General features: G+C 40.3%; 2 pseudogenes; both read right to left on the minus strand.

Annotated features, from left to right (window-relative positions):
- Nucleotides 1-409: 409 nt before the first annotated feature.
- On the minus strand, nt 410-3,283 carry LOC124979357 (cytidine and dCMP deaminase domain-containing protein 1-like; annotated as a pseudogene).
- A 6,308-nt stretch (nt 3,284-9,591) lies between these two features.
- LOC124979358 (heterogeneous nuclear ribonucleoprotein M-like) overlaps nt 9,592-14,621 on the minus strand; it is a 31,022-nt pseudogene continuing 25,992 nt past the window's right edge.

Genomic DNA, 14,621 nt, shown 5'->3' on the forward strand with positions numbered 1-14,621 from the left:
TATAAACATGACCCTTCTGGTTAGTTGTACATGGATTCTTAAAAGATGAACAGATTGTCACTTATTTCCATGTACAATTTACTGTCACCCTTGTAATCCAAAGGAATTAATACTTCTCAAAAGATATGTAATTCCCTTTTGACTCCAGTGAGCCAGCCCCTTTGAAACTGGCTTTCAAACAGAAATTGAGATAAACAGAAATCAATCCCTGTTGGTAATGGCATTGATATCATTAAAGTATTAAACACATTTCATATCCTGAAAAATACATAAATAAGTGTAGAATAAAAATGTCTTCATCAACATAATTCATAGCCTAAAAAACTTTTCAATGATTCATGAAATCCATCCTCATTTTCTGAGTTAAGAAGGCTGAATTTCAGAGGTGTATCAACCACTCCAGAGACCGTCATTGCAGCGTGGAAAGGTCCTCTGAGGGCTTTCCCAGACACAGTTTCTTGCAGTGCTGCTCCTCGCTCCCAAGCAGGGCACTCAGCACACACCATTTTCTCTCCTTCTTGGCTCGTTTTGTTCAAGACCATAAGCTCCAGATGGATTCAGCTGCCAGGTAAATTTGTTAACACCCTCAAGTTCCCCAAACCTCATGTAAAAGATGTCTGCCTTTTTTCCAACATCTACATCCCCTGCATGGATTTGCTTTATGCCTGCACCTATAATTAAAGGTACGCATTCATCACACAGGCACTTTGTCACAAAAATCATGCTTCTTTCTTCTGTTTTATTTCTTAACACCTAAATGTCAAGACATTTTGTTCAGCATGTATGATGTATCTGAATTTCCTTATTTCTGTCTTTCTGCTTGTCATCCATGTGTGGGAAGTCAGCATACTCAGATCCAACAGAAAAGGCATTATAGCCACATCCTATGAAGTACATAGCTCCAGTTCCATCACAGCTTCTAGATTTCCCTTCTGCCCAAATGACTGCTCTAACTCCTGTTTTATGATTCTCAGTTTGATATGCCAATAACCTGGCCTGAACCATGCAGTACCTTGCAGGTTCTTGTGGCAAACGTTGTGAACTTCATTAATCTGTTCTGGATTTCTACAGTAAAATCCAAAGTGTTTAAAGCTGGGCACACTGGAAGCTACTGTGGCCAAGAGTAGGATAAGGTCTTTCATGTTTTGCCTCAGATTGCTAAAGTATGGATTTTCACACAGGTTCTCCAGGTCTATGGTCATCAGGATTTGCTTATGCATTTCTTCATTTGAAATCAAAAATATCATTCCATATTCTTTTATTCTTTCTTGTTTACATTCAGAATAAAAGTCAACGTTAGCATCTGGTACTGTCTTTGTAATTTTTTGGATAAAGTCACATTTGTAAGAAGTCTCCTGTACAAACTGCACCATGTAACACACCAAAGGTTGAAGTAAGACACACACATGAGCCCGACTGTTTGACTTTTTAGTCTTTCCACTGCTTTGGCATCTAATTTTGCATCTTCAGAACTAGAAGTCTCAGCAAGCAAACTTATTTCTAGATCAGCAGGCCAATATGAAATTAGATTAACTCCAGGATTTACAATCATTTTCAAACAGGCAGAACATGGTTTTCTGGAAAAATAAAGATCACAGTTTTTCAGCCTTGATCCATGTTTAATAAGAGCAATTTGCCCAGCATATAGATCTTCACTAGAACAATGGAGACCAACAATTTTCATGTTTTTCACCACCACAAGACCAGTTTTCTTCACTGCAACTCCCAGAAGACTGAATCTTTTCAGTGAATCACTGTTCTGGATCTTGATTTTGCTTCACTTCACTAACATCTTGGCAAGTCATCTATGTAATCCTGTTTTTTGTCTGTAGATACTCTGGTCATCTCTTCATTATCTCCTAAGGGTCCACATTTGTCCTCTTTATTTTCCTGAGATTTTTGCTTTTGAGCTTCTACTCCTGGGAAGAGCTTCATCCAGAGACTGGGCAGAGTGAAAAGGTTGACTTTAGAAATTCCTGGTATTTGACCGGTCATGCTGCCAGTCTGGGTGCTGACTGACCCCCGGCCTCCTTGCTCTCCAGATTTTCCATCTGCCTTGCTTCTTTTAACCCAAGCCCACTGGCCTCTGCTGCCCAGGAAATCTCTCCCTGTGAGGCATGATCCTGACCCAGCAACTCACCTTTAGCCTCCTCCCAGCAACTGGTAAGCAGCGACCTTACTCGGCGCAACCAAGTGACGTCTCCCCAATAATTCTTAAATTTGGCCTTTTCGTGATATCCCATAATTCTTGTAGATTCTGTTTATGATTTCTTACCATCTTCTGTGTTTGGTCAACTTTGTTTTCAAGATTAAATATTTTGTCTTCAATGTCTGATGTTCTTTCTTCCAGTTGTTCTATCCTATTGATTTTGCTTTCTGTGGAGTTTTTAATTTGGTTTATTGTTTCCTTCATTTCAAGGATATCTGGGTTTTTTTTTTTTTTTTCAGTATCTCTAAGTCTCTTGAAATGATCTTTTGCTTCCCATATTTGCACTTTTAACTGTTGATTGGTGTGCTTATTCAATGCCTGCATTTGCTCTTTCATATCATCATGTGCTTCTCTGTTCATTTTAATTATGTACAATATGAGCTCCCTTTCTGACATTTCTTCTGCCATGCTGTCATTGGATTTTATTGCTGTAGCATCAAGGTTTGTTTGGGACATTTTCTTCCCTTGTTTTCTCATATTGGTCAGGTATCAGTGGAACTCTGAGATATTACAGATTTCCTCTACTGGCTTATAGCATCCCTGTGTATTTCCAGTATATCACCTCCTAGACTTCAGTAGCCTGAAGTGTTGGAGGAACTTGATAATGCAGTGCTCCCCAAGAAAGCTGCCCCACTAGGGGTGGTGGCATTCAGGTGGGGCATATTCTCTGCTAGTGGGCAGAGGCGCCTCCACTTGTTGACTGATGGTCTGCCAAAGGGGAACTAGACTGCAGGCTGAGGCATGGCTGGTCTGGGCCAGTGTCCGACCTGATGCCCTGGCCAGGGAAGACTAGTTGTGCTTGGAAGCCTCTTGCTGGCCGTCCCTGCTCCAAGAAGCTGCCTGCTGTCGGGGCCCACCACTGGGTTATAGGGTGGAGGCTGACTGTGTATGAAAGCCTCTCACTGGGGGGTCCTGTTCAGAGAAGCTGCCTGTGGACCGGGCCTGCCGCCAGAGGGAGCCTGGCTGCTCTGGGAAGCCTGGCCCTAGTCCAAGAAGCTGCCCACTGTGCAGGCCCAATGCTGGGTCTGTGGGTGGGGGCTGGCTGTGTGCAGAAGGGGGAGACTGGCTGTTCATGGAAGCCTCTTGCTGCCCATCCCTTGCTCCATGAAGCCACCTGCTGTCCGGGTCTGCTTCCCTGGCCAAGCCTCGCCCACTGGGAAAGACTCACCCAGTGACTCTGAGTTGGTCCTGAGTCTCTCAATACCTCCTCTTCTTGAATCCTGAGTTCTAGAGTGACATGAGATGCAGTCACCCTCTAGTCCACCATCTTGGTTCTCCATCTTTATATATTAATCCACACAAATTCAGGAATATTGATGTGAGATAAAATAGTATGGTGAGCATTTTAGAAACTAGGAGAAAGCAGATCATGTTGAATTTTTTTCAAGCTCTCCAATGAGTTCCTCCTCAGATCTCCATATCACTTATGATGATTAATTTTATGTGTCAACACGGCTAGATTCTGGCATCAGGCTTTTGTAAAATACCAGTTCTGATTGTTGGTATGAAGGTGTTTTATAATATATTGAAATTTAAATCAGTATATTTTGAGTGAAGTAGATTGTCCACCCCAAAATGTGATGAGCTTTGCTACTGTCAGTAGATGGTCTTAAAAGACTTCCCACTCCATAAGAGGAAGAATTCTATCTCCAGAATACTGTGGTCTCAAGACTGTACTATCTACTCTTCCAGGAACTCCAGTAGACAGTACTGCCCTGTAGATTTTAGAAAATGTAAACTAAAGAAACGTTAAGAATTGTTATTGTGTTGAAGCCTACCTTATAGGCCTTATAGGCCTACCTAATGGTTGTAGTATTCTGTGGGCTATATCCTCAAAATAAATCTCAAACACAGACACACACACACACACACACACACACACACACAGCTTTCTTTTGAATAATGCCGACTCATGAAGTCCAGTGTGTTGGGGATACTATGCAGTTTGCCTGTAACCCCAGCAGCTTGGGAGGCTGAGATAGGAGGATCGCAAGTTCAAAGCCAGCCTCTGCAACTTAGTGAGGCACTAAGTAACTCAGTGAGATCCTGTCTCTATAAAATATAAAAAAGAGCTGAGGATGTAGCACAGTGGTTGAGCTCCCCTGGGTTCAATCCTAAGTACAAAAATAAACCAGTATGTCTAAAAACCGTCAAAAATGCAGAGGAGGAGCATTAAGAGAGGTGAGATCATTCACTAGAATGATTTAAATGAATTCTGCTGGGATGTTCACCAGCTGATGATGGTGTTTAACACAAGTGCATTAACAGTTTATACATATGGACACCATGTGTTTATATCATAGTAGGAAGAAATGTGGAGAAAACCATGTTCCTGGTTTCTCAGACTTTTGCTCACCTTTTGAGTTTGTGGGACTATCTTTGTGTCAAGAACATGTACAGGGATCACAAAACCAGAGAAATCATCTAAAGATATTTTCATAATTCACTGAACTTCCTATCTTCTTTAGCCATTAAATCTATTATTCTCATTCTGTACTGCACATAAGAATTAAGTAGGACAAAATTTGTAAATGTAACATACATGCAGATTATCATTAAGACATTCATTCTGTTTTTGTAGCTCAGAAACACAAGAAGTGGTGTCAACACTGTGATCACTGGACTGCACATGAGTAGCATATACGCACATTGTAATTAAATGAAGATTGCTGCGTCCATTCAAATAGTTTACTTGGAATCTCTGAGAAATGACCTGTGAAAATCTTTCTAAAGTTCCTCAGGAAAATGTAAATCAAAGAAAGTTTAAGAATTGTTATTGTACTGAACCCTACCTTATAGGCTTGTTATGTCAAAATGCTGTGATCTTTGAGGATTCACCGCCCAGTAAGTAATGTTAATGAACAGTGTTTTCAACAAAAAGTATTATAAGTGATGAACATTTATCAAAATATTCTGTACCCTGGCAACATCTTGGAAAGCAGATCAGTGGAAAACAGGAAAGTTATCATACCTGAAAAATGACCTTGCAGAACATCATACAACTTGACAAATCATGACCCTCAGGTTGGAAAGGTACTGGATCATTTTACATGCAGACAAATTAACCAGGGTGTCTGAGGGTCAAGTCCCAGTCCCCGACCCAAGATCCTGCTCTCCTTTATTCATTATAAGCATATGAAGTAACATCCTCTGTAGTCATCACATAGATATCTATGCCATACCTTTTCATGTCTCACCTTCTAGCCATCTATGGGCCTGACAGGCTCTGCATCCCAGGGAAATCCAGACTTGGGCATAACTTATTAAGCACAAAGTAATTATCCAGGGCCTTTTTAAGACAAATTCTCAGTCTCACAGTCCTCTATGGTGACTGATTACAGCCACTGATCACACCTGACTCTACTTTGGGAAAAGAAGGGGATGGAGTGGAGAGTCGAGAGATGAATGATCAGTCATTGCCCATTTAGGGCATGGACAGGAATCTTGTGCTGGTGGAGCCTACATTGGGGACTTGAAGAAAAATGGTAGAATGATCCATAAAAATAAATCAAGTACTAGACTGTGAATGATCTGAAATATCTTAGGAGTGTAACAGTTTATACAAGGCATGAGATTGCATGTTTTTGCCTTGCTGTACAATGAGTAAACCTTACAGAGTGAAACTTAACTTGGGAAGTTTCAAGTGAACCTTCAAGTAAGCATTATATTATGTAGCTAATGCTCTGTAACAAAGCCTGTGTCATTCACCTCACGTCATCTCTCCCTGTAGGAATTTTATCATGATACAGTGTGACAGGAAAAAGAATGAATAGAGTACACTAAGATTTAGGGAGAGAGGGAAATAGAGAGATGACTAAGACAACATTTGATACAGTATATTGTTTTGTTTGTTTTATGAGTAGATGTTGTTAATATTTTTCTTCTGCATAATTTACTATTGTTTTAATGTTGACTGACCCCCAAGGGTCCATATGTAAAGGTCTAGATTCAGGATTACAGTATTCAGAGTTGCTATGGTTAAGTAGCAGGACCTTCTGGAAAGTCCTCAGATCATTGTGGATGACTTTGAAAAGGATCCTGGAACTCTCCATTCTAGTTGGAGATGTGATCCTTCCTCTCTATGTGTCCTGCCATTCCTATCCTGCAACATGAAGTGATAATGCAAGGCTGACCTGGCCAAGGTGGCCATTTGTCATTTGAACCCCTCAAACTGTGAGCTAAATGAACCTGCTTGTAAGTTGACTGTGCTAGATATTTTATTGTACTTGTAGAAAGCTAGTACATTGGATCGTTTAATAAATGGTGAGGGAAAAATTGGATTTCTGTATTCACAATTTTTAAATTTTAGTTCACACCTCCACTCTGTACACAATTAATAGATAATGGATCATCGATCTTAATGTTTCCGTGAGTACTGAGGAGATGCCTGTGACATCCTACACTGTGAAGTTCGAGATGTCCCAAAGCAAAAAGCCAGGGTGCAGATGAAACAGATATGCAGTGCTTTCACGTTTAGCCACTAAAGTCATTTGAGATCACTGCAACATGAACTGGAATAAGAGGCACCAAAAGTGTGTAGTTCTTAAAGGATATTCTCTTCTTCCAATGGGCATAACAATCCCTTAGACTATTATTTGGTCATTTTCTGATTCATGTGTAAGCTAATGTATGAACACCAGGGCTGCTCCTGTGCATGGGGTAGTTGATATTGATCACCAAGGGGAAACTTGGTTACTCTGCACAACTGGTATTTGAAAACCTGTGAAGAGTTTGGGTGGCAGTACATATTTCCAAGTCTGTTAGCAAACATTAATGAAAACTATAAAACCCAATATAGGCAACACCAATAAGGATGCAGGTACCTACGAAGGAAGTTTTCAGTATGTCCTTATGTGAAGATCCTCCAACTCATGATGACCAATGAGGAGTGGATTTTGAGAAGTTGAATTTTATATGCCAAACCTGGTTTCTCAGTCAAATGCTGGAAGAGAATTCTCTTGGCATTAGGAAGTGACATAATAATAGATGGAGGAAGGGATGATGATTGTTCTGGATGCTCTTAAGGATTTCATAAAAAATGAGGCAAATGTGGTGCAAAGTCAATTTTTTAACACTGTGTAAGGAAGGATTGATTGGAAATGGTCTGGGGAGTTCAGTTTTTCTTATTCTTCTGATATCTGTATATCTTCATGTGTTTTAATCATAGCAGTCTGATCCTTGTTAAATACATTTCTTCCTTTCCTCAGGACGTGGACAAGAAGATGGGAAGTAATAAAAGGTTCTGCCATCCTTGTAATATTTCTGAAACTGGCATTACATGTTATTCTCCTGAAGTCCACGGGTGGTTTTTCCAAAGGATAAAGCCTAAACTCTTAGACTCCTAAGATATTATGGAACACTCACAATGTCATCCCTGATGATCTTGCTGGTTTCTGTAGCCATCCACCTTCAGTTTCTGAAATGTAGGCTGCAGCCCACAGATCTCCTGCCCCTTCCCTACACAGGCAACAAGAAAGCATGTGTCTTATAGGGACGTTGGTTGCTGACACTAGGTTATTGTCCTCCACATACCAGCACCCAGATTTTTTTGAATTAATAAATGGTAAATTTTTTTAAAAAAAGAAAGCATGTGCCTTGAGCTGCTCAGCATCTTCCTCTTCCCCCAAAGGATGGGGGAACAGATGTGAACTGAGGTTGTCATAAGTCACCACTTCAGGACTCTGGGAGAATTAATCTGTGAGAGGTCCTGAAAAATTTTGTCTTCCATTACTTCTTCCAGCATCAGTATTCCTCTGGGATGCAGAGATCCTTGGTCTCTTGTGTGTAGAAGGGGAAGAATGAGAAGGGATGTTGCAGTTATGTGAAGACTACAGAGGCCATAACTTCCTGTGCCTCTAATGAATAAACGGGAGCAGGTCAGGTCCCTGGTGTCACAATCAACCACCCTGGGTGAGTTGGTAGGTGGGTGTATGAGTTCTTGTCTGTCTTTTGAATGTGATTGTCGTAAATTCCCAGGTTGTATGATGTTCAGCAGAATAATTTTTCAGGTTTTTAAGTTTCCTTTTTTCATCTTTTTTTCCCCATCTTTTAACCTTCCAAGACTTTTTCACATGGTTTAAATAATTCGATTAGTGTTCAGTATATTCATGTTTTATTAATAATATTGATTACTATAACATTGTGCAATGTACTTGAAATGATTGTATCATTTTCACGTGAAAAATGTCTTATGAATAAGGGTTCAGTGCTGTAATAATTCTTGAACATTCTTTTGTTTACATTCACTTGTGGAGTTTAAAAAACTTTGCATAATCCTTCTGTCATAGGTCATGATTAAATTTATCTGAAGGGGCTCACTAACCTACATTTCTAATGACAATATGTGTTTGATACTGAAGTGCAGTTCATTGAAAACACTACTGACATCACCTTGGTGTTCATTTAAAATGTAGAAGTGACTATAGAACCAGACTAGGTTTTTAACAGAATCCCCAGGTGATGTGCATGCATATTAAATTTTAGAAACACTGCTTTGGGTGATTGTTATGTGCAGTTCAGGTTGAGAACTATGGATTTAACAGCTTTTAGAAGTTCATTGGGCTATCAGCAGTGACATTGGCAGATGATGTCTGTGGTTTGTGATTCCTGTATATACTCCTTACACACGAGATCATTGCACTCACTCGTCAGGGAATTCAGAATTGTGAGACACCTGGTGCATGATCTACATGTTTCTTCCCACTTTAATGCCAACACCTGATATTCAAGGGCACATACTGTTAATGTGGCAGTGTGGAACACCATCAGCAGGGTGAAGTTACCAGCAGTTGTACTCATTCATTTTCATCTTAGCAAAATGGCTTTCCACATCTGCTAATGCTCCTCTTCTGCTTTCCTTGACAGCTTTTTGACATGGGGGGGGGGTTATTAGTCAGGACCAACTAGAAGAATTATTAGGATGGATATGTGTATGATTATGTATTCAAATTTAAGAACCTAGTGCATATGATATTGAGTATTTCTAAATTCACAATCTGCAGTGGAAAACAGCAAACTGTAGCCCAGGAAAGGATGGATGTTACACTTTTGAATGCAGAGCATTCTGGAGGCAGAATTCTTTAGGGGGACAAAGTCGTTTGAGTACCAAAATCTTTTTTTTTTCCCCAGGAACCGGTATTTATTATCAAACTATATTCAGTGTCAACAAGATGCCAGAAGTACAAAAAAAATTATGCATTATCACAATCTCAACACAAACAGTCAAGTGGAACCCCTGTTATTAAAAAATTAATTCAAATTACCCCAAAAGCAGCTAAAATTTTTAAACATATTTATATAACTAGCTAACAAATTAAAATGGATAGCAAGAGAAAATACAAATTCAGAGGTCTGTTATTGATGTTTTAGAAAAAGGCAACTGCTTAAGTGTTTCTATGAATTTGAACATCAATTTCTCAGCCACTGAGCTTCATGCCATTCATTATCCAGCAGGCTCCTTCAGCCGACTGTGGTGACTGAAACTTAAAAACACTGCACCCCTTGGACTTCCCATTCTCCATTTGATATTGTCATAGAGCACATGGCCACATTCTTTGAATTTGTCCTTCAGCATATTCCACGTAAAATCAAATGGGAGATTGCTCACAAGTATCTGACAGGCCTTTCTAGTCACCCAGAAGCATGGCCTCCAGCTCTGCCAAAGGAAGCCATGAAGCTTCCTCCAAAGTTGACATGTTCCATTTCAATGGTGTGGTCAAAGCTGGCACCACCACCTACCCCCGCCCCCCCCCCCGTGGCCAGATCATTGTGGTCAATATCAGCACCCAGGGCTAGACCCATGATTAGGACCATGTGTTCAAGGTTGTTCGCACCCATTCTCTCCAGGCCCATGTGCTCAAGACTGTTGGCTCCCATGTGCTCCAGCCCCATATGCTCCAGGTTGTTAAGTCCTATTCACTGCAGGCTGGTAGACATGTGATCTATCACAGAGCCCATGTGCTCAATTGTTGGGTCCATATGGTTGATGGGAGCAGTCATGCACTTCACACTGAAACCCGTGGTGGCACCAATGCACTCAGCACACTCCATGGTCTGGCCCATGCACTTGATTCTGGGGACCATGTGGTCGAGGCCCATAGACCCATGTGCTCAGTGTCAGAGCCCATGAGTCCATGACCAGGCCATGCACTGGATCTCACAGCCCACTTGATTCATTCCATGTTCCAGGTCTATGCATATGAACTCCATGCCAGCACCCTCAATGCAGTCAATGTCCCTTTCCATCTCAGGGATGCTGCCTCCATCTCCATCTCCTCCTTGCTTTGCGGTGATCTCTTCTCTCCTCAGTACATTACTTTGTATTTCATTTATTTGGTCCATGTTCATCCCAGATCCATATAGTCCTGTTTTCCATACTAAGACCAAAGGGTCCCTCCATGCCTACAGACCCTGTGTTTTTCATTGCAATGTTTTTGTTCAGGTGAGTGGCATCAGTAGGCTGCCCTCCTTGTCCTAACCCATGCCAATACCACCAAGTCCATGGGGAAGTTGCTGTGGACATTAAGGAGGGAAAAAGTCTCCCTTTGGTAAGACCCTCTCATCCATTTTGATGAGCATTGGGTTATCAAATAGCATTTGTCCATTCAACATAGATATAGTTGCCTGGGGGCAAATTCTTGATCAGTAGAATAGTCTTTCCTCTAATTTTTCCACTGATGATACAAGGCTTATCACATAGAAGGTAATTTGCTTTTCTTAAAGTCTATTCAGTTAAATATTAATTACATTACAAAATATCTTCATGGCAATGTAAAAGTCATATTTGATGAAAACTTGACCTCAGGACCTGGCAAAATTGACATATAAAATTAACTATCACATATGGTATAGATATTTGAGGAGGAACTCAGAGGAGAGCTTTAAAAATTAGATTTCTTTCCTCTTTTACAGTAATTTAGATACTGCTGTCATATTTATTTTAATCACATTGATTTGATGGCATCCTGTGTATTAAAGTATAAGAATGCTTAATTGGCATCAGTATTGCTGAAATGGGCGGGGCATCTGATGTTCCCTGGAATTTTTCCATGAGCAGAAAGGCTATATGTGAAAAGTTGGAAATGTAGTGACAAAATGTGGTGCTAGGTGGTGAGGTCTAAAGAGTTTGTATTCTGGGAGGTTGAAAGCAGCAGTTATTCTACTTAAGGGGAGTTGACTTCCTTAAAGTTGAAGGGACAGGTCTCATCCTGAAGGAAAGCCAACAAATATTGATGAAGCATTGGCCACATCAGGCACCATGCCAGGCCCTGCCCTGCTGTAGGCGTGAGGCAGACATGGCCTTTCCTGCGTGAAGTTCACAACCTGGTGAGAAGTCAGCTCTCAATCTGTGATCAGGACATGAGCCATATTACATGAGAACATTATGATGTGGAAACTACTGTGGGACTCACCTAGTGTGTGGACACAAGGGAGTTGTAGCTTAGTAAATGTCATGTAATATGCCTGAAAGTAATTGTGTATAAGCCGGGTGAAGAGGGAACAGATGGATAAAGTGATAGGTAGGAGGAACAGTGAGTATGAGATGCCATTAAGTCTAGCATTGCTGCAGAGTGGATTGCAAGTGTCGCTGTGGAGACAGGTGAGATAGTGGATGTAGACACTTGTCAGGTGATAAAGCAACATGCCCTCAAAGGAATGTTATCTTAAGAGCAATGCCAATCCTCTGAAGCACTCATCAGGAAAGGGTCAATCAAATTTCTACTTAAGACTACTACTATGTGAATGAAGCATATTGAAGGTGAAGGGTTTTGAGGCATAGAAAGAGGGACATTACTTGAGAGACTGTTCAATAGTATGGGTGAGATAAGATTCCATCATGGACTAGGAATGTGGCCTTGTGATCAGGAGTGGATGAATTGGCAGGAGAATGCAGCGTAGAATATATATGACATGGTATGCTGGAGTTGATGGTAAGGTAAAAGAATGAATGAAACAATTCAGAGACTTCAGATCTTATGCTGCCTTCCTTTTCTAAAACGTGAGAGAGTAGATGAGGAGGGTGGTACCCAGGCAATGCAATCTGATGAGTTTTGGTAGGGACCTGTTCAGCTTAAGGAGCCTTTGATTCACTGAAGGGAAACAATGTTTATGGGACACAGAGATTTGTAGATTACTAACTGATTTTTATTTTATGTTGTAATTTATTTTTTGGAGTGCTGGGGATCAAACCCAGAGTCTTGAGTATATTAGAGAAGCACTGTATCACTGTACTCAATCCCCAGCCCCTACATGTGAGTTTTAAATGATGATCTCAACATTGGAGTGTATGAGTTTTTCTTGGGGGTATGTATAGATTTATAAGAATATAGCACATAAAATGTCCTTGAGAAAAATCAGCATATAAGATACAGATGGAACAAGAACCAGTTATGTTTCCCTGGGATTACCAGCCAGGCAGGTATGAATGCATTTTGTCTCAGAAGCTAGTGTATAAGAGTGTTAGGAAAGGATGAAATATTCAAACATTTTACAGGGAGATTAATAAGAAATGACACAAATGATTATACAATGAACAGACTTTTGGGCTTTAATGCTTCCAAATATTGTACAGAAAATGAGATCATTTATTATAGAACAAGTATCAGACAATGTATGATATTAGAACAGTGTTCATTTCTTTGTCTTGTTAAGGGATTCTGTTATTTTCCCATAAATATACAGGAGATAGAGCATGACAGGAAGAAACCAAATTCTCAAGAGTTCCTCTTCCTGGGTCTGTCCATCCAGTCAGAGCACTAAAACATGTTCTGTGCCCTGTTCCTGGCCATGCCACATCCTGAGGAACCTCTTCATCGTCATTCTCATTCACCTGGACTCCTGTCTTCACACAACCATATATTTGTTCTCAGCATCTTGTCTTTTTCTGACTTCTGCTTTTCCTCTGTCACAGTGCCAAAATTGCTACAGAAAAAGCAGAGTTAATTTTCATCCATTCCCTTTGAAGACTGCCGGATTCAAATGTCTTCTTCCAGCTTTTTGGAAACTTCAAGATCTTTCTCCTTGTGGCCATGGCTTATGAGCACTGTGACCATCTGCTTTCCCCTGCACTGCTGTCATGAGCCCTGAGCTCTCTCTCTCCCTGGTGGTGCTGTCGTGGGTGCTGACCGTGCTCCCTTCCATGTTGCACACTCTGTTCCTGGCCAGATTATCTTTCTGTTCAGACAGCATGATCCCACACATTTTCTGTGACATCTCTGCTTTGCTGAAGCTGGTCTGCTCTGACACTCATGTCAATGAGTTGAAGACATTCATCATGAGAGGACTCATTATTGTCATCCTATTCCTACTGATCATCCTGTCCTATGTGTGAAAGTTCTCCTTCATATATTCAAGGTTCCTTCTTGTGGTGCCCACAAGGCCTTCTCATCAGTGGGCCCCACCTGTCTGTGGTGTCACTATTCTATGGGGCCATTATTGGTCAATATTTATGTTCATCAACTAACAAATCTAATAAGGCTGTGATATGGTAACTCTCATGCTGAGCCCCTACATCTTCAGTCTGAGGAACAGAGACATGAAGGGAGCCCTGAGAAGAGTCTTTTGTAAGAAGACAATTCTATTCTCTGTATCATGGTAACCCTTGAAATATGTACAAATTTTGTCCAGTATAAACATTGAGTTTGATATTTGAATACTATTGCAGATTTTTCTTTCCATGTTTCTGATCAAGTGAAATAATTTTACAGTAAATAAAAACTGAAACAGAGGTGTGTACTGATGTAAAATATGTTCTCAATGACCTGGTGGGAAGGTTTCCTGTTAGTTATTTCTAGCTGACAATGGAAGGCATAATTTAAATAATTTAATTTGAATTTCTGTCTGAAGCTCTTAAACTACTAATTTATCATGTGTTCCTTTTTGAAAACCAAAATTTGACTTTAAATGCTTGTTCTCCTAGGTCAAAGCTAAGATTCAAACAACTCAGGTCAGGTCAATGGTCGCTCTTTTAAATTGAACTTTTCATTCTTAAATAGAAAACTGTTTTTGAGCAAGTGTTCATATCATTCTCATAACTTTTTTCCTTTTTTTTCCTTTTCATGTATGCATTTCCATTCCTTTTTACTTGATCTATATTTAAATGCAAATTATATTTGCTTTCTTATAGCAGCTTAGCTTGTACTTGCTGGAAACAAAGTCCTCTTAGGGCCCTAAGTGTTGTTTCCTCAAGTATTTCAAGGAGGCCAGAGTCTGCTATTAACCTCTCTCTCTAAGGATCACTGTTCCCTCCTTGGTGTTTCAAATTATCAATAAACTTTACATCCATGATATTATTTAACTCCTGTGATGATTCCATGAAGAAAGGGGAATCTTATTATGGTGTCAAAGATTGAAGAATGGGGAATCCGAATATGTCTGTGCTCCACTATGTGTCAGTATTGAACCTGTTTAAGAC

This window comes from Sciurus carolinensis, chromosome 3 (genome assembly GCF_902686445.1).
Source record: "Sciurus carolinensis chromosome 3, mSciCar1.2, whole genome shotgun sequence".
Lineage (NCBI taxonomy): Eukaryota > Metazoa > Chordata > Mammalia > Rodentia > Sciuridae > Sciurus > Sciurus carolinensis.